Source organism: Gymnogyps californianus, chromosome 1, assembly GCF_018139145.2.
Source record: "Gymnogyps californianus isolate 813 chromosome 1, ASM1813914v2, whole genome shotgun sequence".
In the NCBI taxonomy this organism is placed as follows: domain Eukaryota; kingdom Metazoa; phylum Chordata; class Aves; order Accipitriformes; family Cathartidae; genus Gymnogyps; species Gymnogyps californianus.
In genome coordinates, this window is record NC_059471.1 from 133,682,604 (window position 1) to 133,704,945 (window position 22,342).

A 22,342-nucleotide genomic window follows, 5' to 3' on the forward strand; every position below is an offset into this window, starting at 1 on the left:
AAAGCTTTTTGAAAATGCCTAGCCTTGATGGGCTACACTAAAGACACTGCAAATGGGACAATGAATGAGGAGGGGGGAGTCTGAGGGAAGGAGAAGACAAAACTAGCTCTGAAAAGGAATCTCAAAGCAAAATCAGCCAGTTTAACAAGAAATATAGACAATCAATTAACGTGAACAAGAAAACACAAGAAATACGAGTAAATGAAAAAATAATTTAAAGTCTCTACAAGTATCCAACTGGTATCCTTTTGACTCTGATCATCTTAACACCACATGTCACAATTGGTATCCAGTGCTTTGGAATACAGTTCATATGATAGCTACAGAATGGAAGGTAATTGATGACTGATGGAACCTGGTGGATCATGATGTTTAAATCAATTAAGTAAAATTAAGAGAAAGATAATGGATTATGGAATTCTGAAACATTTCCTTAGATTCATCCTTATTACTTAGGGCTTTGACTTTCACCTGTGGAGAACTAATCCCTAGTGAACTTGGTGGGAAGACTTCATGTTAATCACATTCTAAAAAGCCCCTGTGAAAATTTGTATTATACCCCCACATGAAAATATTTGTATATATGCATGTTTGGCTATAATTTGATCTTAAATTCATTCTAGGACGTCAGATGTAAATAGTTTTCCCTCTCCAAACTTGTACAATTGTACAACACACAGTATCAATACAAAAGGAGCAGGCTTTCCCAAAAGCACTATTGACTAATCATGGGTTGTCATGCCTCACCTGATGTTTGTAAGACTCCCTGTATGATCTTAACTCATTATCATGTGAGTAAACCAAGTAGAGAAACAGTCTATTTCACTGAGATACTGTGTATTTGTGACAGGCTAAGAATATGTGTACAGTTACCAGGGCTCAGATGACATGCAACAACTTGACTTCGTATCTGCATCTTGAATTTATATTTCTGTTTTTCTAAATAGGTCTACCTAAAGTAGCCACAAATTTGTCTGATAATTTTTAACAGAGAGAACTATTTTGAGAGGTATTTGACTATTATAAAGGAACACAGCCTGATTCTGATCCAGCATGAGTGGCACAATCTGGAACAACTCCAACAGAGGCTAGCGAGAATTATTTGAATCTGAAATGTATGTTGTCTTCAGAGTACAGGCTGTGGCATTGCATGGATGTGAAAGCAGAATCTGAGGAAACAAGAACTTTAGCTTGTCTACTCAGCTTCTTAAGGAGAAAAGGCTCTGATCACACAGAGTCACTCAGCCAGAGTCTGCTTTATTCTATGCTTAAGTTCAAACCTGGCAGTGCTTTATACCTCTTAAAACACAGCATCTTCCAAGAACTTCTTATCTGTACAGTTTGTCACACTTGCAGCTCGCAGTGGCTTTCCATGACAAAGTGATTTCTCCAATAGCTATAGGCCATGCTGTTGGACTTACCATGTTGCATGTAAGTATAAAAGCACTGTAAACAGGCCATTGACTTGAAACCAAACTAGGACTTTGATGAGCAAATCACCCACCCCCTCTGAAACCATGTGGCAAAAATCTGCAAACATAGGTAAATTTTACTCTCTCTCCCTCACTCTCTTTTGCAACTCCGATCATCCCAGGACTGTTGTTCAAATAGTCTCCAAAGCTGAAATAATTTTGGCTTAATGACCAAAGAACTTCACTGTCAAAATCCTTCCTAAAGTAGAGTTACAAGCAGCAGAAGAAAAAACATTCTGAGAGAAGGCAAAGGACGGCTACACTAAGACCATCCTGCTTTACTCAGAATGGGTCTTACTTCAATTTTAACGTAGGGCAGTCAGGGGTGCTTTATAAACGCCGAGACCAGCTATCTCAGCCGAGCCGTTGCCCCTCCGCCTGCACACCGCACGCAGGCACTGGGTGCTGCTCATTGCCGCGGCGGGTGAGCCCTCTGCTGGGGCTCACCACGCTCTGCACCCCAAAAAGGCACCGAAGCCTGCCAGAGCACCTGTGCCGGCAGCCAAGCAGGCCCTGGAAAATTAACAAGGCTAGGAAATGCTGTCACAGGGAATATAGGTCAGACATAACAAGGGGCATTTGGCTATCACAGCTGCCTGAACAGCTGTACTCTTACGAGGAAAATTTCTAGCTCAGAAAGTCTGACCAACCATCAGTAGCGGTGAAGATACGCAAAGGAAAAGATCACTCCATAACTGCCGTGTTTCTTAATCCCTTTCCTGATGTTTCCAATATTAGACAGTCTCAAAAACAGTATATGACCTAGATGAATCTTTGCTCTGACTCTACATAGCCACCCACAAGTGGATCAGATGGAAATGCCACTGCAAGCCACATTCAGACTACAGTGGTATAATACTCTGGATGAGATTCTCCTTTCATACTGCCTTTACACCTAAACTTCACTTACTTCAATACAGCTCATTCTTGACTGACACCAGTGTATGAAGTAATCCAAATCAGGCCATCAGTTTCAACTTTGCAGTGACACTAACTTAAAAACAGGTTTAAAAATACCAAAAATCAGTGGGACAAGTGCAGCCTAAAGATGGTCTTGACAAAATCTGACCCAGACTCCAAGTGTATTGGATGTAATACTTTTTTTTTTTTCTTTTTCACATCTCAACAATTTCTCAAAAGGCCACAACTGCAGGAACAGGCCATACTAATCATGATAGTAAGTGCTGCTAATGCCTGTGGTTTCTGCACAGTTCATTAGACTTCCTTAAGAAAAAGAAAAAACTGTGCAAGTGACAGTCAATTGCATGGGAAAGAAAAAAATATGAAAACAGATTTAATACGGTGGAACAAAAAGGCACTATATACAGTTTGATAAAGTTGTTTACATTTAGCAAACAGTACAGATACAATTCAGAAAACGTCACCATGCTTTCTAAATACTTCCATACCACAAAATGAAATTATGTGTATCACAGGAGTCTCACCTTCTTACAAGTTGTCCCACCTTTCATACACATCATAAAAACCTGCTACACAGCAAGCATCTTGAATACAGCAGAAAATTAAATTAGCGCATATACTAACATTCTTAATCCTTATGGCAGCTTCCAGAGCCAGTACAGTTCACCGTAATTCCTAGAGTGTCCTGATACTTTGGAAATGCTGGTAATAACATGAAAGATTAAAACTGTAATTTGCTCCACGTTACTGGATCAGCAATGTAATTATTCCAAGGCCAGTTTTAAATAACATACATAGTTCCATTCACTCATCCATCTCCTTCAGAAATCAATTCAAAGACTGGCTTACAAATCAAAAGACTATTCTATTCTATTAAGACCTTTAATTTCCATTCTTTTAGCTATAAACAAACACTTCACTATGCAAAATAGGTCGTATCATGAGCTGATGCAAACAAGCATAGCTCCAAATACTACTAAACAAGGATGTGGGCTTTATGAGGTTTTTACAGATTAATCATGATGTATTTTTGGACTGGTCTGCAAAAGGCAGGTCACTGTGAGTATTTCAAATGACATTTTCATCATGATTTTCCAGTCAGGTGTACTGTAAATCACCAAATTCTAGAGGTACAGAGCACTGCTGATCCACAGATTTCTTCTTCACAAGTTATGACCTGTGACAACCCCATTCTCCCTAATTGTGATAGTTAAAAACTTACAGAGCTGTTTTACCTGCATTCATGTCTCTGAGTTTCTAGGTTTCAGTAAAACATTTTTTTTTAGCATCTGTCTATCGGTACAAACTTTCTGCAGCACAGTTCAAAACACGAATCAGCAGCAGAAAAATGTAGTAAGCTTACTTAATACTGCGGTCACCATGGATTTATACAAAATACTCTCATGAGAGATAACATTTATGTTTTACAAACACTGGAAAATAAAAATTAGATTGCATGCTTTCGCTACAAGAAATATATTTTCCTACAACCAAATTATCATTGTTAAAATAACCTGCAGCTGTTCTGTAGTATGCCTGACACATGAACAGGGACCTCTTCAGAACTAACTTAGCGTCAGAGTTAGTTATCTTTTAGCATTATGCTGAAAAGCTTCTAAAGCTGCTAAAATGTACCACCACAATTATTTTAAGTTGGCACAAGCCTGTTGAAAGAAGTCATTATGTTCCCTATTACTGTGCCCCGCCTTTAGACAAGTGGTCATCCAGTTAGACAGTGAACCCTGTTGTAAAATCCTTTCAATTTAGTCTGGACAGTTATAGTTTATTTAGCTCAATTAAGGCCAAGTGGCCCATCAAGGAAACACATCAAAGAAAAACCAAGAATCAAAAAAAGCAGGACCTACAGAGAATGATAGAGGAATGGGACTGCTAAGACCAAAGAGAGCACAATAACCATCCTCAAGTACATATAAGTTTGCTAGATACAGGATTGGAGAAAAATACTCCCTATGCACATAATGCAATACACAAGAAGTAACACTCTTGTGCTGTAACATGGCAGACAAGCTAGACGTGAAAAACCATCCAATGATAAAGAAAGTAGAGCACGGAACCACTGACTGCAAAGGTAGTGCAACTGCCATCATGGAAGAACAGACCAAACACAAATCTGCAAATAATGGCATAGGTGATCATTCCTTGAGAAAGATGAATAGATCAGTGAACCTCAATGTTACTTTTAGCCATTTTTGAAAGATTTTATGACCGTTCAAGGTAAAAATTCAGGTCACACACTTAAAACAACTAACAGAGATACAAAGTTGTGTGCCACAAAAAAATCCATATTTTTTTCCTCTACTATGACTAAGACAATCACCCTTTAAGCTCTCATGGAAGCATTATAAAGCCTGACCTAAGCACATGAACACCTGCACTGAACTCGATGAAAAATGGGACTTTCATTCCTCCAATTTTGACTTTTCAAGTAAAAACATGCAAGTCTCATGCTTTTCCTTCAGAAAGGCATTGAAATGTGTCATAAAAGCCTCTTTTCTTCCACACAGCCTGAATTCACTGGCTAGGTAACTTCTCTCATGATGCACACAATCTCTCATGATTCTTCATCTTAGGAGCTACTGCACCATGGGGTGGGTGTAAGGAGTTTAACTGTGGAGGGAGGGATCTGAGGCAGGTTGGAGTTCCTATGAGGGACCACAACAGGATGGTCTGAAAGAAATGTGTCATGAAAATAATTTCAGGGGAGCAGCAAAGGCATACAACAAAGGAATCCTGCATCCACTGGCCTAAAAATGGAAAACTTGAACAATGAATTATGTAGAAATTACTTTCCCGTGAGTAAATTTGTGTGGGAGAACCAAATTCTGTTTACAATCAGTCTTAATAGAAACTCTCCAACCCGCCCTGACTGTAGCTTTTAAAGATTAAGGGAACCATTAGGATCACCTACTTTGATATTCTGCATGATGCAAGCTCAAATCTTCATTTATACCACAATAAGTTTTTATATTTCCATAAAATTACTTCCAGTTCATTTCAAGGTAAGGGAGATGAACAGACATCAAGGAGGGAAAAGACCTGGGAGAAGATGTTGTGGGTTATAAATACATCATAATCATATAAATGAAATTCCTCCTTTTCAGAAGATGACTGGCTAAGGAAAAAACATACCTAAAACTAAAGAAGAAGGGAAAAAACCCAGGTCATATATCAGAAGCACAGTCTCCACAATATTAACTGGGAAACAGGAGAAAAACAGAAAAGGTGCTTGAAGTGACAGCATTAACGATTCCAAAACAGGCTACCAAAGACTTTGGAGAGAGACCACTCACTGCCCACTTGGCATTCGTCCCTAGATGAATCCACAAACCCAAATGTTGGAAAAAACCCAAACTATGTCACTTACGCGCACAATGATGCAGGATCCCAACTCTCTGACTGGTGATCATGTCCTCATTAACCTTTTTGATTTTCAACATCTCCATCCAAGCAACTAATTTTCATTGGGTTTGTAAGAAAATTTGCCTCTCCCAAAGGCTAGCTTCCCACACAGATGAAGAAGAAAGTCACCTGCCTGGCTTCTTGCTGGCCTCTATGGAAGTAGTAAACAAAACTATGCATGTATTAAAATTCAGATGCCCAAAGGTAACAGAGGTAAGTAAGGGAAGTAGGCAGATTCATTTATTCCCCATCCTGTTCCTTCAATATGGAAACACTAACGAAAAACAACTAATGTGCAGGCAACAATAATCACAGAACCTCTCGCTTTCCTTCCAGCACAATCTTCTCTGATTTTTATTGCCTAAATATTGGCAGTTCTTAGGGATCCATTCTGAAAAGGCAGGGTGAAGTTAAATGGACCTGCTTAGTGCTGCTAGGCTCCTTGAGAAGAAAAGCTACTCTAAGTAGTTAGGATTTTAGTGGAAATGCATCTTTTCCTCTTGCTTCATTGCTTTGGATGCTTCCTTTTTAATGTATGTAAGAAATGAAAAGCTAAGAACTGTCTGGAAATGTAAACTTCTTACAAAAGGACACTGAATTTAGGGGCAACAATCATCATGGAAATTACTGTTGCAGAATAATCACAGGATCATCAGAGCTGTCAGAGTACCCTGCCTATAGTCTCTGCACGCTTCAAGGACCCACGCTCTCCTTCTCTCCCTCCACCTGCTCTTCATGCCTTATTCAAGGACACCATCTCCAAGAAGACCTGTTCTCCCTCCTTCTTGTTCCTTGCCTGCCTGCTGGTTGCAAGAACCTTCAGTCTTCAAGAAACTGTTGACCTACCTAACACCTGAGCAGGATGGTGGTGTAGGTGTGTATGTGTATCTGAGTGTGTGTTTTCCCCACAAATTCTGTCTCTCTCTCTCTAACTTACCAATAAATCCTTACTGAATACAAATACAATTTGGCCAGTTGCGTATTTTGGGCAACAACTCTGGCTAACATTTGTGGCTGTAGCACTAGTTTTTATAAATCTTTGCATGTAAACAGTAGTGACATTAGCAGTTATAGAACTTGTATCATCAGAACTATTATAGAACTATATAGAACTATTTTACCATTATTTTGACTTCTTTCCAAAACATAAAATGTTAGTTCAGAGAAGTAAAATCTATTGTTAAGAAGGAGCACCTTACAACATATGCAACACATTCCAAGCATGGTGAAGTCAAAACCGAGCTGACTTCATCTGACTGCATGATTTATTGTGTTGCATTGTCCCAAGCACTGAAATTAAATGCAAATAACTATATTAATAACAGCATTATATTAGTAAATGGTGTAACCTGTAACATGGTGTTCTGGCAGGAGGTATTGCCAATTTATATGAGCTGTTCCATTTGTTGACAAATTATTTGCATTGGAAACAGACTCCCCCCTCTGAAGCAAAGGCCTGGAAAAAGTTTAAGTAAAGCAGAATATGTTCCTTTTAATTGTCTTATCTTTCAGGTTTTTCTAATGACTCACTGCTAAATGGAGCCACTTTCAGCTGATGAAATCTGGTTGACAAGAACATCTTTAAAGTACACCATTTTCACAAAAAAAATCTTGAAATATTCTGCCTCCTCCAAAAGTCTTTGCTAAACATGTAACTTCTGAAAAAAAAACCCAAAATCTTTTATCTGCCTGAAACCCAACAAAAATTTGGCTTGAAATCTAAAATATACTCTCTATTTCTAGTTTGTCAAGCAATGTTACAACTTTAAGATAAATTAAAGGATTTTGAGATGCAAATTAAATATTCTCTTCAAATAAAAATTAATTTTTAATGGAAAAAACGTTACTGGAAAATTTCAGTCTACTCTGCCACTGACCTTAGTGGACCCAAGCAGATTGCACTAGAAGACCTGAGAGGCATGTTCCAAGTGTCTCCTTAGTTATTTGGCACTTGGTTTGCAGTTGGGTTTGCAAGAATTCTTATTTTCAAAATTTTCAGAATTTCTAAAACTATAAACTTGCTCTTGGAAACCACCTTCACCTGAGTCAGTGGAACAGTTTGTATGGGACAAGACCATGTGAGTGAGGTACGGGAGTATTTAATTTGCTAGTCCAAGGTTTTTCCATTGCAAGAAGTAATGGTAAAATATGATACAAGAAGTGTCATATTTTCCTATATGCAGTACAAGATAACCTTCATGCTATCTCTTCTGCATGGCTCACTTTCAAGGTCTGGGAAACACATATAAACAAATCCACTTATCTATATTTGATTAGTAGGCTTGGTGTACCTCATTCTGTTTAGTTCTACAAAAAACTCTAGCAGCACAAACAATTAAAAATGCATCATTACAGATTCTCAACTGGATTTTAATTCACCACTGCTTTCCAGTGGAAATACAACTTCCACATTTTCTGTGAGTCAACTAGTCAAAAAGCTATTCTTACAATTGTGCAGGATCCCTGCCTCAATTTACACTGCTCTCTAACGAACCAAAGTTCCCCAGTGAGACCCTTCACCTTTCTTGACACCCGCTCTGTGAGACTAAGGGATAAGATGAGTGATGTGAGGAAAAAGGGGCTATTGCATGATACTGCAGATAGGGAGAGTATCATCTGGTGTGGCGCTCTGGAGGTCACCGGCTCTTCAAAGGGGCACATATCCTGGCCATGGCTTAGCAATGTGGTGACTTTCCACCGTCGCCATCAACAGGTATGGCTACTGCATCATTTCTGTCTAGCAAAAATAAGGTATCAGAGCAGGGGGTAGTCTGGGACACAACAGAACAAACACATGACACAGAGGCAGAGCAGAAGGAGAGCATGAGAAGGAAGTCAAATTAGACTGAGACATGACACAATAAATCTGAGAGTGACTAATGAGGCAGATTGGACAAGATTGGACAGTAAGCTATCCTATACCTTGCTTATCTGACCCTGTGGTGATTCAGCTTACTAAATGTGGGGAAGAACTACCCCACAAAAGGGCACTGGTGCCTAGAAATGCAGGCAAATATTTATGACCAATTTTTTGTTTTCTCGTAGGATAAAAAATAAATCAGATTTAGACTGAAAACTCTAGGCCTGACCTGGTTAGATCTTTGTCTGGAGAGAGCTCCAAAGTCTTTAACTGAGTTTCGGTCAGTTTCTTGAAACAGGCATCCTGGTGCTTCTGCATGGATAAGTCATAGACAGTGGAATCGATTATGTTTTTATATCAGGTTTAACTTAAACTGATTAAATCTGCATTTTGAACAAGAGAAATAAAACCCTAAAGATGTATTATTCCCTCCTTATACGTAGAACTGTACATTCATATATACTTATACTGCAAATTAGCAAATGATGGAGAGGGAATCTGGGCAGACCACTATATTCTTTACCCCTCCATATGGCCACCATTTACCCATCTACAAAATCATGACAGTATATCATTTGTCAGTAAACAGAAACAGGAGGAAAAGAGAGATCTATTAGAAGCAGCACATGCATCCTGTGGGCTGAAGAAATCAGAAGAAAGGCTTGCAGAGTAATGCTCTTTAATGCATTAATTTCTGCTACTTTCTTTACAGTTCTCTTCTAGTCCATCACAAGATAGGAGGAAAAGTGGGGAGAGGTGTCTCACACAGAACCAAATACATCATCTCCTTCATTTCAGGAGCAGTGAACTTAAGCCTCCAAGAGCTGGCAGACCAGGAGACTGTAAACTATTATTGCCCTAAATCTCGTTTCCTACTTAATCCATTCACAGAAATACATCTGCTCTTTGTACTTGAAATGCTGACTTTTGATTCTTGAGGTCAAGAAAGATGAGAATTTAGTATAGAGAAGACTGACATTTAATTTTCACTCTTTTGGGTGTAACAGTTACCTTTTGAGTTGTACAATACTGAAGTTCGTAATGATAAATTTGGGGACCAGATATCTGAGTCCTTAGGACATCCCACAGACAACCAATAAACTTTTACCAGTGCATCAGAATAATTCATATATGCCTTCTAAAAAGAAAAGTGAAACTAACCTGGAAACTATTGTTGAAAACCACAAAGTTGCAACTAAGAAAATAGAAAAGTATGTTAAATTAGTGAAAGTGTTCCAGAGGGATTTCACCATTCTCCCAATTGTGACACTACCCAAGTTTCATTACATGCAGTTATAATCTGTTCTATTGGTATATATTAAGAAATCTATTATCCTGGTAGCAGTAAGTTTCTTTTATAACTGTCATTTACAGTCATCATAAGCATTCAGCATCAAGAAAGACAGAAAACTAAATCAGATACCACACTAGTGCTACGGCAGTGTAAGACTGACACCAAACTATTGTAGGTGAACACAAGAATCAGTTTGACAACCACCAGTAGCAGCACTGCCTTCATCTTCACTAAGTACTTGGTGGGCCTGTTCCCACCCTGAAGGCAGTCACCAGCCACAAACTCAATTATCTTTTGTATCTGCAGGGAAGCGTACACTGAAAACCAACTGGGCAGCTCCTGAAGTAACCAGCACATAAAGTGATTTCTCTGTGACAGTGTCTATCAGCCTTAGCGTGACGCTACATGAGGAATGCAGAAGTGCAAATACAAAGACGATATGAGTCAACAGCACTTTTGGGCACCACCTTTATGAAATATTCTCTGTGCCATGACACCTCATACTCCAGCACACTCAGCTGTCGTTCTGAATGCAAGCTTCTCACCCCATGTCGCTCCAGCGCTGGTACCAGTACTGTACAGAGAAAGGGAACAAGGTAGAGTGGGCTTAGGCAACTTGCTTGCTTTCACGCCGGCAGGCAGGCGATGCGGAGGCAGGAGCAGCCTGTTTGGCAACCACTGCGGTTCTAATCCTGCTGCCTTCCAGCCTGAGAGCGAGCTGAGGGTTAACGAAAGGGCCCGGGGCTGCGAATTCAGCGTCCGACCCTCACCGCGCCTTCGGAAGCGCTCCCGTGCCACCCCTGCGCCGCTGCCAGCGGGGCACCTGGCACCAGCCAGCAGCCACGGCCACCTCTCCGCCCATGCCAACTTTTCCAAGCTTCCTTCCGCCAGTTTTTTTGCACCGCCCCCGCCGGCTGCCGGCGCGGCCTCCGCCGCGGGGCGCAGCCCACCGCTCCGAGAGCGCGTAGGGACGCTGAGCGGCACGTGGGGACGGGACATGGGCTAGTAACGGTTATCCCTTGCCTGCTGCCCTGGACCTGCTGAGCCCCTGCCCCACCCCGCAGAGCCCGCAAAGGCGATGTTCTCTTGCAGACAAGCCCCTCGCAGGAAGCAAAGCTTGCAACAGGCGGACCGCGGCGGAAGAGCCGGGCACTGTTGAAACACCGGGGCTCTGCAAATAAGGATGAAGCAGCGGCCGCGGGTGCCTTTCCGCCAGCAGCTTCACTAGGAGAATGACCTGGCTGTGCACAGTCCTCTTCATTTTCCTCCCCTGACTCTCTTGGCCCACGATACTTTCCCTCGACTCACCTCCCTGCGGTTCCTGCAGGCGCCCAGGCGAAGGCGCGCGATACGAGCCCTGTGCGCTGGCTGGTGCGGCTCTCCTTCGCCTGCCCACGCCTCAGGGTGGAAGTAAGACTGCAGAAAGGTTGAAAAAACTTTCTAATTTGGTTCGAGGACGGGTGGCATAATCGGGCGAGGCGAGCTGCGCCCCGGGGGCGGGACGGCGAGCCCGTCCAGCCCAGCCTTCTCCCGCCCTCCCGGCAGGGCCGTCCAGTCGGAGCTCGGGCGCCCCGCCCGGGAGGCCGCTGCGGCGCGGGGGCCCGCTGGCACCAGCTTTGGCAGGACCAACTCGCCCCCGGCGGCGAGTCAGGTCCGAGAGCCAGGGGAGGTCGACGGGGCACTGCCTTCCTTGGTCCCTCTTGTAGCCAGGACTACGTGCGCGACGGCTTTCTAGAGTAAGGGCGTGGAGTTGTAATCTCTGTAACCTAAACGGCACAGGGCAGAAGGGTTTGGAAGGGTGCAGGAACACTCTTCCACAGCAAGGTCTTAAGGTGGAGACTAATCAAAATGGACCAACTAGGATCTTCCACGCCTTGTGATCTCAAACTGCCCCAAGTCTGGTTACACATGTACAGAAGATGGCAACAGGAGACAGAATGATTTCACATTCATTTGATTCAGCGATTTCACTTAGCCCAAAGTATATTTTGAAAAATGTGTAAATACCTGCATCTGGGATCAGGTTCCCTGAGTAGTCCCCCAGGAAGAGAAAAAACCTCAACATAGTTCGCATCACTGTAAGATCTCCCAGCTGCAGAAGAGCTCTTAGGGCATGGTGCCTGAAGAAGGCTTCATATGCCTCTTCTTGGTCAGGTGATCTGGTAGCAGACACCTACTATAACATCAACTGCACTGCTCTGTTCTTTGGTCCTTACACTCTCCATGGGTTCATCAGCTGTCCCAAGGTAAAGCTCCATGCCCCCAAGGCACTCCTTTTCACAGTGTACAAGCCCTTCTACTTGCCTTCCCACGCCATCTTTCCTGAACAGCCTGTAACCCTTCAGGCTTATCTCCTTAAAGTAAGCTACAATACCAGAGCACTGGTAAATAGCAAATCTTGCATCTATAAAGGGGAATGTGAGGAAGACCTGCTGGTAGTTTGCAGAATACAGGTATGTATGCCTGATATATCTACTTATAAAAGCACTACAAGTAATAGTTTAAAGCAGTTATTAAATGCCGAGTTGATGATTATGTAACTGAGATTAACTAGGATGGCTTCTGCAAAGGGAAATTTTACTTCACAAATTATTACAATTCTTTGACTATAGGTTTGTACGAGTTTCCACAAGGCAAGCTTGAGTGTGGATTTACAGTACATTAAAGTGCTACTTGACAGTTACTGCTTACATCCATGCTCAGTTATAAAGTAAATATTTGAAACTTGCTTACCATGGCAGCTGCCTTCTATGTACTGTGGCCTAACATAGGCACACAGGTAGTTACCATGAAATCATCAGCATGTTGAGTAGCTATAATACTCTGCACGTGCTGACTTGACTCAGGCTAACTTTTCTATTTAACTTTTTGCTATGTTAGTAAAATAGTGGGTACAAGATGGAATTATATTTGTTTTAAAGGTGTGGACAATGTTTCTTACAAGATTCTTTCAGGGAAATGAAGGCACACTGTCAGCCACAAGGTACTAGACATAGTTCAGAAGCTTGGGGAGAAACTGAAGACAGCATATATAAAGTTAACTTCTTATCATGTTGAAAACTATTCTAAAGGGCTCCACAGCATTCCATACTAAAACAATTCAGGGAAGACGGGGTGAGAAACAACACAGAAATATTTCCAAGAAACATCCTGTATTCAGGATTAGGTAAGACTGAGGAAAATTCTAGAACAGCAAAGAGAGTTTGTCACATGCATGGGGAGAAAAGCTCACTGAAGTAGCATTTGCAGACTTAGCAGTAACGTTAACGTGTTAAGGCCCCAGAGAATATAACTTAAAACTGGGGACTGCTTAGGCACCTTGTTGCAACAAATCATTCCATTTTCTTCCTTATCATTTATTATGATGCAGTTTAGACTTTCCACTTTCTGTAAGAAAGTTTTGGGGCCTACTAAGGAATAGTAGAAGAGCTGGTCACTGAGGTTGTCTAGGTCTTGTCTAGTCTGTTTTTACATATATATGTGAATGCTTTGGAGTAGAGCCTTACAGAGCCACCTAGAAATGGGCTATTGCTCTCTGTTTTCGTTCTCTCTTATAGCAAGAAGTTATGGATTCTAGCTCTTCATTAGGAAGTGGAGTAAGAAGCAAGACATACAATACTTACCAGCATCGGACCACTACTACATTGCAGTACCCTTGCAGATACATGTCAACTAGAAGATAGGGCTTAGCAGTAACTATTATAATTCACAATTTAAATTATTTAGCCTGGTATTGTTTGAAAATTTCAGTCAAATCTGCAGTTTGAATTGAACTGTCTTGTCTAGGTCTCCCAAACAAAGAAATCTTTGCTTTTACTTCTTGTGAGCAGTAGTTGTGGGAGCTGCTGGATTTAATCACATTAGCCAAAAGAAGCAACTGAGTATTTATTATTTCCAACTAAGTGAGTGTCCTGACTAAGTGAGTGTTACCTGACAGGTGAAACCTGCACCATGAGACCTATCCGTTTTATGCTCTCTGCTTTAAAATGAATCTTTTTTTCCTTTTCTGTTTAGCAAAATTGGGAAGAATATTGCACTTGGATCAAAGTATTCGCCGACTGGAGGAGTAGCAAGAATAAGGAGCAACTACGTATGTCTTTCAGAGGACTATCAACCACTCGCTGTAATCGTCAAACCCCAGATGACCCACACAAGGAATGGACTACTTTGACATATAGCTAAAGGGTAAATTTATCACATTGAAATTTGGTGGGATTGGAACACTGGATTCCTATATACTACTGTGGAAATTCAGCCTCCAAGGCCTTGAAGAAACCTGTTTCAGAACAGAATTATGCTTTCAATATTGCGCTCATGTACTGCTGTGATTTCTTTCAGCAGTTTCTGATCATATACCTTCATATGCACTCAGTTCCCTAGCTGATGATGGCAGAGACAAAGACCCTGACAAGTTTCAGCAGCCACAAGTTTGTTCTTCATGAAAAGCCAGAATCAAGTCCATTTCCGTATCTCCCTCCTGGAGTAAGTGGAGTGGAAAGCAGTAAACTCATATACTGTGATGTTAGAGACTATGATGCTAACTACAAAGAGAAAAAAGAGCCCAAGAATAAAGGTGCATATGCATAAATCTACTTCTTAGCACAGGCTTAAATTACAGAGGTAAACAGAATACTTCAAAGAATTCCACCCTTTTATATGGGTCCAAAATTGTCCTCTATGAAGTCTAGGTACAAACTCACTTGATTTTTTTCAAGGACTAAAACCAAGAGATTTTTTAAAAACACCAGGGTGCAAAACGTGCTGTCCAGAGCTAGGATCCTTCTGACTGCTATGTTTAATGTAAAATGAGTTAGAAACTGGATGATAGTCTCTACCACTGGATTATACAAATGCCAGAACTACAAACAGAAACAGGTGGTAGGCAGAAGACAGCTTGCAGCACTTAAGTCAGGAAATGCCAAGTGCAATATAAAAATAAAACCCCCACCCTTTAAATAAAACAGGCTGTATTTCACAGTTTATTTATGGTCATGTGTGTTTATTTCAGTCTGGAGAGCGATCATACTGTTGGGACGCAAGGGGTCATTTTCTTCTACATTTAGGCTGTTAGTAACAGGCCTATTTTGGCTTTCTACACTAATGCAGCTTTCAATTGCCTATGAAATTGCATCACCCTGAGGGAACTTCATAGTAACATTCAAAATCATGTTTTCCTTTTCTATGCTCAGGGATCAGAGGAAAATTTACAGAAACTGGAGTCATAAACATAATGCAAGAAATTTACAGATTGGCTATGAAATGGAAATTGTATTAACTGACAGCTAGGCAACTGGAGGTCTTCCAGCTTGACCTGCTCTAGAGCCATCTCACTTGCCAGAGTAAAGGAAATACATGTTTGTCTTCATGGTCATGTCACCTGCAGCAGTATAAGTTTGATCGTGCTACACTGCAAAAAAATATGTAAGACTTTTCTAAAAATCAAGCTTTAATCATGGAATTAATCTGGCTGTCATCTATTCCAAACTTTGCTCACAGCAGAGTCAGCTAGAGCAGGTTGCCTAGGGCTTTGTCCAATTGGATTTTGAAAATCTCCAAAGATGGAGGCTCCACAACCTCTCTGGGCAACCTGTTCTTGTGTTTGACCATGCACACAGTACAAACATTTTTTTCTTATGTTTAGGTGGATTTTGCTGTATTTCAATTTGTGTCCATTGCCTCTTGTCCTTTCACTTTGCAGTACTTAGGAGAGTCTAGCTTTGTCTTCTTTATTCCCCCCAACCAAGTATTTATATACATTGATAAAATTACCCCCTGAGCCGTCTCTTCTTGAGGCTAAACAGTCCCGGTTCTCTCAGTCTCTCCTCAGGTGTTTCAATCCCTTAATCATTTTAGTGGCTGTTTGCTGGATTCACTCCAGTATGTCATGTCTCATACTGGGAAACCCAGAACTGCACACAACACTCCAGATGTGGTCTGAGTGCTGAGTAGAGGGGAAGGATCACCTTCCTCAAACCTGCCAGAAACACTCCTCCTGATTGTGAGTCGCCTTGCAATGACACCGGCCAGCTCCCTCACTGCTCAGGGATGCATCCCATCAGGTTCCATAGAATCAGAATCACAGAATATCTCGAGTTGGAAGGGACCCATAAGGATCATCGAGTCCAACTCCCTGCTCCTCGCAGGACTACCTAAATCTAAACCATATGACTAAGAGTGTCGTCCAGATGCTCCTTGAATCCTGACAGGCTTGGTGCCGTGACCACTTTCCTGGGGAGCCTGTTCCAGTGACCGACACCCTCTCAGTGAAGAACCTTTTCCTAATGTCCAATCTGAACTTCCCCTGATGCAGCTTCATTCCATTTCCTCCTGTCCTATCGCAGGTCACCAGACAGAGGAGATACACACCTCCCCCTCTGCTGCCCCCTTGAGGAAGCTGTAGACTGCAATGAGGTCACCCCTCAGCCTTCTTTCTCCAAGCCGAACAAACCAAGTGACCTCAGCTGCTCCTCCTAAGTCTTGCCCTTGAGGCCTTTCACCATCTTGGTCACCTTCCTCTGGACACACTCTAATAGTTTGATGTCCTTCTTACATTGAGGCGCCCAAAACTGCGCACAGTACTCGAGGTGGGGCCACACCAGTGCAGTGTAGAGTGGGACAATCACCTCCCTCGATCAGCTAGCTATGCTGTGCTTGATGCACCCCAGGACACGGTTGGCCCTTTTGCCTGCCAGGGCACACTGTTGACTCATATTCAACTTGCCATCAACCCAAACCCCCAGATCTCTTTCCACGGGCTGCTCTCCAGCCTCTCGTCCCCCAATTTGTACGTATAACCAAGATTACCTGTCCCAGGTGGAGAATCTGCTTGTTAAATTTCATACAGTTGGTGATGGCCCAGCTCTCGAGTCTATCCACATCTCTCTGTAAGGCCTCTCTACACTCAAGGGCATCCACAGCTCCTCCTAGTTTAGTATCGTCGGCAAACTTACTTAATGTACATTCAATTCCTGTGTCCAGATCATTTATAAAAACATTAAAGAGCACTGGCCCTAAAATTGAGCCCTGGGGAACCCCACTGGTGACTGGCTGCCAGCGTGATGTAACCCCATTTACTATAACCCTTTGAGCGTGACACATCAGCCAATTGCTCACCCAACGTATTATGGACTTGTCTAGCTGCGTGCTGGACAGTTTATCCAGAAGGATACTGTGAGAGACGGTATCAAAAGCTTTGCTAAAATCCAAAACCACCACATCTGCTAGCTTCCCTTTGTCAACTAGATGGGTGACTTTGTCATAAAAGGAAATTAAGTTGGTTAAGCAGGACTTCCCTCTCGTGAAGCCATGCTCGCTATGACCAATGACTGCGTTGTCTCTCAAGGGTTTTTCAATAACTCTCAGAATAACCTTCTCCATAATTTTACCGGGCACTGAAGTGAGACTGTCAGGCCTCTAATTACCAGGGTCTTCCTTCTTACCCTTCTTGGAAACTGGGACATTTGCCAGCTTCCCGTCAACTGGGACCTCTCCAGACTCCCAAGACTGTTGAAAAATAATGGAGAGAGGTCCTGTGATGACATTGGCCAGCTCTTTCAGTACCCTGGGATGAAACCCATCAGGCCCTGTAGATTTATGCTCATCCAGCTGGAGCAGCAAGTCTTGAACAAGTTCAGGGTTGGCTGGGAGTTTGTCATTCCCCTAGTCACGGTCTTCCAACACAGGGCTCCCAAGGCCCATCATCGGTGTTGAAGAGAGAGGCAAAGAAGGCATTAAACATCTCTGCTTTGTCTACATCCCTATTTGTGAGGTGACCGACCCCATCAAGCAACAGACCAATGTTATCTCTGATTCTCCTTTTGCTGTTAACATATTTTAAAAAGCCCTTTTTGTTGTCCTTCACAGTGCTAGTCAGCTTGAACTGTAATTGAGCTTTGGCCGCATGAATTTTCTCCCTGCAGTGGTGAACAGCGTCTCTGTAGTTCTCCCATGTCGCTGTCCTTGCTTCCAGTGACCATACACTTCCCTTTTTCACCTAAGTTCTAGAATAAGATCCCTGCTTAGCCAAGCTGGTCTTCTGCCCCGCTTGCTTGACTTCCTACACTTTGGAATTGCCTGCTCCTGCACTCTTAAGAGATGGCTCTTAAAAAGTGACCAGCATTCATGGACCCCAATACTTTCAAAAGCACATTTCCAGGGGACCTTACTAACTAGCTTCTTCAGCAGCCCGAAGTCTGCTCTCCCCATATCCAGGGCTGAAGTTTTGCTGGCGTTTTTTCTCCTATCACCAATGGTTTGAAACTCAGCTACTTCATGGTCACTGTGACCAAGACAGCTACCAATCACCACTTCACCCATGAGACCTTCTCTGTTTACAAACAACAAATCTAGGAGTGTGCCTGTCCTAGTCAGCTCCCTTAGTACCTGCACCAAGAAGGTGCTTCAGCAATTTCCTCGACCTGTTTGTGTCCACTGTATGCTATTCCCAGTTGACATCTGGGAAGTTAAAATCACCCATAAGGACAAGGGCGGTTGATCTAGAGATATCCCTTAATTCCTTGTAGAATAATTATCAGTGTCGTCATCCTGGCTGGGTGGTCGATAGTATACTCCCACAACAACATCTGCTTTACTTGCTTTCCCCTTCATCCTTACCCAGAGGCTCTCAACTGTGTCATCGCCAACTGTAAGCGCCATACAATCCAACCTCTCCCTTACATACAGCGCCACTCCCTCACCTTGCCTGCCCTGCCTATCCCTCCTGCAGAGCGGATAACTGTCCATCACAGCACCCCAGGCACAGGACCCTACACCAGGCACCTGATCCGACTCTACTGAGGGGAAGTCTTCACTGTGCCAGACTTTGCCACTTGTCTCAGGGCCCTGGGAATTCTGATGGCAGATCTTACCATTGAGGCATTGAGTATCTCAGCCTTTTCCCTGTCCTTTGTCACCCGGTCCCCTGTCCCATTCAGCAACAGGCCCATCACTTGCCTAATTGTTTTGGTTTTGTTTTGGGGTTTTTTTGTGTTGTTACTGATATACCTCTAGAAGCCCTTTTTGTTGCCCTTCAAATCCCTCACCACATTCAACTCCAAGTTAGTTTTGGCTTTCCTAACCCTGTGTGTGCATGCTCAAGACAGCGTTGCTGTATTCCTCCCAGGTCACCTCTCCATGCTGCCACCTCTCGTGTGCTTCCTTTTGATGTCTGAGTTCAGTCAGGAGCTCCTTGTTCATCCATGCAGGCATCTTGCCACTTTTGCTTGACTTTCTGGATGCTGGGATGGACCGTTCTTGGGCATAATGTATAATAAATAAAAAAAAACTAGCAAGAAAAGTATTTCCTTCCATATAACCTGCATTAGAAATGTTTTAAACCATGGGTAGCTCAGCATTGGCATATGATTAATTAGAGCTGTTGCATAAACTGGCACTTTTTTCAGTAAGGCAACATCAGCTCAGTAATAAAGCATGACTTAACAGGTGTATTTGTGTCAATCAAGAGTTTACAAAGCAAGAAAAGATCTACATTGCTTATTCGCCCTGTCCCTCAGAAGACAGTATCCATTCTTCCTGATTGCAGCTCAGCACTTTCTACCTCTTGTGGCTTTAAAGGAAACCAAATTAGCTGTCTAATCTACAGTGACCTATTTCTTCCTCCTTAATACTGGAAGTACAGCCTTTCTGCATGCTGATGTTTATCGTGGTCTTCCAGTCCCTTTCCCTCAGGGCTAAGCAAACCCATTTCTGAAATATTAAAAACCACAACATTCCCAGGGGAACATTCAAATCAGTTCTTCATGTTGATTTTTTTCCTATCACATTTTACAGCCACACTCTTCATATTTCTGAAACTGAAAAGGATTAGCATTTGATTTTTATTTTAAAAGAAAAACACCATTTTGGAAAGTTTCATTGCGAGGATGTGGAGCCAGCTGTACAGTAGCTGGACTTCTCTCTCAGTCTGTGCCATGATACAGTTCTAATTTTACTCAATATTCCACAGTTTGCTAAATGATAAACCAGTCTTAAAAACATACTGCCATTAAAAATCTTGATCTACTCTCCTAAGGGAAAGGTATCCTGGATCAAATCCAACATTAATTATATACTGCCTTACAAATTCCCCCTGCAGTTATGCTGAGGGGGTACTGTGTATTTTTGTCCACAACGTGGCAATCTGTGATGAAGCATTACATAGATTCCAGTCCAGAAACAGCTGAAGTGCACTGATAGCTAAAAGCTCTGTTAGTCGCATCTCTTCCGCTCAGGGCTTTTCAGTTTAAATGAATAGTTATCATAAAGAGAACTATATTTTCTTCCCTAATGCAATTCTCATAAATAGAGTGTTGAATACTGTTCAGTGAAGGATTTTGTGCATCAAAGGAAAACTTTTAGAAACTCACCACCTTATGAGCATGCTTGTCAGAAACCTGTTTTTTACAAAGAGACAAAGTTCATATTGTGAAATTGGAAATCAGTCATATTTACCACCATAGCAGCTAAAGGCCAAGAAAAATGGAGATCTAGCGTATGCACACAACAGAACTCAGTTCCTGTCCAGAAATCAATTGCTTCATAGACCAGAAAGATCTAGAGCAATAAGAGTTTCCTCCGATTCATTAACATAAAACAGAACATTTTTGCTCCTTTCATCACACTAGAGTGATCAATTACATACAGTAAAATTGATATCACACACTTGTCGTGGAAGATGCAAAGACAAGATGTATGCAATGTCACTGGTGTGGGGATATTCCAGGAAGCACGTTGGCCCCACGGGAAGCCAGTTATGCTTACAGCAGACAGCAATACTTTGCTATTCCCATGCTTCTTACAACAGTGCTTAGAAGAGGTGCTGTAGCTACGTCTCTCATTTCTGACAGTTCTGTATCATTTATGTACCACTTCTGTAAGTCTGCCCTCATCACAAAGTGCCAAAAGAGATGAAAATTTGACTACAGGTCCCCTGACTCTCCATCGAATACTCTGTCCCACTGGGAATACATAAGGTTGCTGAACATTCAGGAAGACCATCAACATGAAAACCGAGTTTAAAAATTTTGAAGGACAGATTTAAAGCAGTAATATTTTTATGTTCTCTCCCCTTCTTGCTTCCACCCCCCAGCCCCAGTATACATGGACACACATGCACTATTTCACTTATGTAACCATTTTTCTCCCATTTATCTTTTTTCCCGAGGTTTTGCATCTCTTGTCCTTGTCTTATCCCATTGCTTTGGGTCATATTTCCTATACTAAAAAAAAAAATAAAAACATTAAAAAAATTCAGTCTGGAGCTGCTATTTAAGTCACTTTCATATACATCCAGTAATTAGTTGACAGTGCTTTGTCAGGGATATGGTATTCTCAACAGCTGTGTTAACACAAAATCTATGATAAAAGTATTTGTGTCAGCCAGCCTTTTTATAGAAAAAAGTCTTTTAAAAGTAATCCCCCTGGTTAATACATAGATAATAGCACTGTGTATCCAATATCCAATCCTCCTTTGAAATCCTCCTAATTTGCATCAACTGTTCTCAGTTGGGATTACTTTCTTGGACAACCTTCACTGGATCAAAGGTAGATATTGACTGGAAAAAAATTACATGTACTAGCTACTTGGTCACCACCAGGTCTGTAACCTAAACACATCACTTAATACAATAAACTGCATCAGGGCATCTGGGGGTGCTAGTCAAGCTCAGCTGCAAGCTGCACTCCATATGCGTTGTGAACATAAAAGAAGAGATGAAACGGGAAGTGAGGCATAGAAAGGTGAATAAGTAGGTTGAAGGACCAGCGCATTTTATAACTACAGCTCCAATTCCTATGCCTTAAGCCCTATACAAGGCTATTGCAGCTAATGTGGTCTTTCTCTATGTATGTTTTAGGTAATTAGGTGATCCTTCTCTTAAGGACTCCTTCTTTAAATTAAAAAATACTACTGTGACTACAACAGTAGTCACGTACTCACAGATGAGTACAGCTGTTGCCCTTCAAGTCTCTTCTGCCTGCTTTAGCCTGATGGCCTTCTGACAAAGTCTGAGGTGGCAGATTTTCATTACAGCTGACATTGTTTCATGCACAATGCACCACAAATTGGAGCTACTTCCAAAGACACGGGTCTGTCTTTCCTGTTACATTTTTTCCTGACATTCTTCTCCCATTTTCCTTTGTGTCTTGTCAACAGTATAGCGCTATACTGGAGCCATATATTATTTATGCAGTAGTGTTATAGACCAGAAAAGAAAACTGAATGGCACTGTAACTAAGCTGAACCATCTTTCCCACTCCAAATTAGTTTTTAACAAAGATCCAGATCTTTCGTCTGGTTCACTTTATGACAAGATGAATGCAAGCAGAGCATGGGAACAGAAAGAGGGAGGTGAGCAGGCTAAGGCCTTATGTTGCCTT